Source organism: Megalopta genalis, unplaced genomic scaffold (genome assembly GCF_051020955.1).
Source record: "Megalopta genalis isolate 19385.01 unplaced genomic scaffold, iyMegGena1_principal scaffold0550, whole genome shotgun sequence".
In the NCBI taxonomy this organism is placed as follows: Eukaryota; Metazoa; Arthropoda; class Insecta; order Hymenoptera; family Halictidae; genus Megalopta; species Megalopta genalis.
This window is the reverse complement of record NW_027476619.1, coordinates 82,501-85,000: the sequence shown is the minus strand read 5'-3', so window position 1 is coordinate 85,000 and position 2,500 is coordinate 82,501. Positions and strand designations below refer to the sequence as shown.

The following is a 2,500-nucleotide window of genomic DNA, read 5'->3' as shown; positions in this document are numbered from 1 at the left end:
GCCGTTGCACACGAGTCAGTCGATCCTAAGCCCTAAGAGAAATCCTATGTAGATGAGGTGTCCTAAGACGTTAAACACTTGTAAAAAAAACGCAGCTATTTTATTATTTTTTTTATTATTATATAAATCGCAGCATATTTTGTTATTATATACATGCACAAAAAACACCCATTGGGCGAAAGGGAATCCGGTTTCTATTCCGGAACCCGGCAGCGGAACCGCATACCATTCGGGCCCTCGTAAGAGTGTTCGTCGGGGTAACCCAAAATGACCTGGAGACGCCGTCGGGAGATCCGGGGAGAGTTTTCTTTTCTGTATAAGCGTTCGAGTTCCCTGGAAACCTCTAGCAGGGAGATAGGGTTTGGAACGCGAAGAGCACCGCAGTTGCGGCGGTGTCCGGATCATCCCCTCGGACCTTGAAAATCCAGGAGAGGGCCACGTGGAGGTGTCGCGCCGGTTCGTACCCATATCCGCAGCAGGTCTCCAAGGTAAAGAGCCTCTAGTCGATAGATTAATGTAGGTAAGGGAAGTCGGCAAATTGGATCCGTAACTTCGGGATAAGGATTGGCTCTGAGGAGCGGGGCGTGTCGGGCTTGGTCGGGAAGCGGGTCTGGCTGACGTGCCGGGCCTGGGCGAGGTGAACGGCTCTCGTGGCTGGGATCCGAGCTCGGTCCCGTGCCTTGGCCTCCCGCGGATCTTCCTTGCTGCGAGGCTTCCGTGGCGTTTCCCATCGGTGCGGTCGTCCTCTTCGGCCGCCATTCAACGCTCAGCTCAGAACTGGCACGGACTAGGGGAATCCGACTGTCTAATTAAAACAAAGCATTGCGATGGCCCCCACGGGTGTTGACGCAATGTGATTTCTGCCCAGTGCTCTGAATGTCAACGTGAAGAAATTCAAAAAAAGCGCGGGTAAACGGCGGGAGTAACTATGACTCTCTTAAGGTAGCCAAATGCCTCGTCATCTAATTAGTGACGCGCATGAATGGATTAACGAGATTCCCATCTGTCCCTATCTACTGGCGGTGGCGGTCTGTGGCCACCCAGGGCGGGAGATAACCCCCGAACTAGCCCTCGCGTAGGAGGGTTGATCGGCCGAGTCGATGGGTGTATCGGCGATGAAGGCATTAGAGACCGTCAGTGCGTCGTACATGTAGTACTTCGCATAATGGCGAGGCCCTGATTTAGCATACGGGCTGTGGCGTGTTCTTTGTACAGCACTGTATGTGCTGTATGACTTCCGACTGGGGAACTGTTGTCACTCGTGGCATCAGTTCCCCAGTTTACGTTAAACGGATTTTCAGACCGTTTTTCGTGGGCGGAACACGCCACTAGACAACACTCCGCTGGGCTCAGGAATACATGGGATGCAATCAATCCCCTGGGCAACCCAGGCCGCAAGGGGCAAACGTGCCCTAGCCACACTTGAGCCTCCACGAAAAAGGTACCGCTGGATAGCTCGTGTTCTTAAATACGCAGCGAACTGAACGAAGTGTGGTGGAGAGGAAGAGGCAGCCTCTCCGACTGCTGTCTCCCACGTGTTTGCCGTGCGTGGCGACCCTTGTCGTCGGAAAAGAGGATCCTGGGATCTGAGGGGGCCCTCTCCTGCGGGTGAGACGTCCCCAACACGTACCTTTGGCCTCTGCTTCGGCTAGATGGGCGGCTGGACGAGAAAAGCAGCCCTGGTCCAGTCAATCGGCTTGGAACGACCACACGCTTCGGGCAAGTGGGTTCTGCTGGGCGAGGACGCGGGCTGGGTAAGGAAACCGACCCAGCCAGCAGACTATATTCGGTGCGTAGCCCTAACTCAGCCTTTGGCGGGTTCCAAATTGTGTGGGTCGGTGGTGGCCGGGGAGCGCACTGGATGAAAGACCAAGACACATTATGGGTCTTAATAAAATTAATGAACAAAAAACTAAGCGTCCAAAGACGACGGGTCCAGCTCCTACTCGGAGTGAAGCCGTCGCCGCAGACGCGGGAACTGCAAATGCAGCTGTCAGTCCCCCCGCGTCTGTGAGAAAGACAAGATCCGGGAAGGTGATTAATATCGCCAATCCTCGTGTGATCTTGCAAAGATGTGTGACTCCCACGCGAGCGGTCTCGGTGAAAACCGAGCCCACGGTAGAAGGTACGCCGGACACCGGTAACGTGGTAGTAATCGAACGAGTCGGAGACACGTCACTCGTGAAGGTGCAGTCGGCACCCGAGCGTGTCGAGGACCCTACTGGTGACGGTTGGCAAACCGTCACCAAAAAGTCAAAGCGAGCCAAGCCGGGCGCACCCACCGGCAAGGCCGCAGTAAACCGGGCCAGGAGACCGAAGGGGACGTTCTCCGGGCAGAAGGTACGGCCTCTCGATCTCGTAAGAGACGAAGCCTTTAGGCGAGTGTCCGAAATACGGACCTTTTGCTTTCGACCTGAGTCGAAAGTCAATAAGGAGTCCGGGTCAAAGATACTCGCCGAGGTTGAGGCACTCAACGAGCTGGTCCAGGAGCTTATTCAAC

At 55.1% G+C, this 2,500-nt stretch overlaps 1 pseudogene; it reads left to right on the top strand.

Moving 5' to 3' along the window:
• LOC143263411 (large subunit ribosomal RNA) overlaps window positions 1-2,500 on the top strand; it is a 6,922-nt pseudogene that overhangs the window by 1,948 nt on the left and 2,474 nt on the right.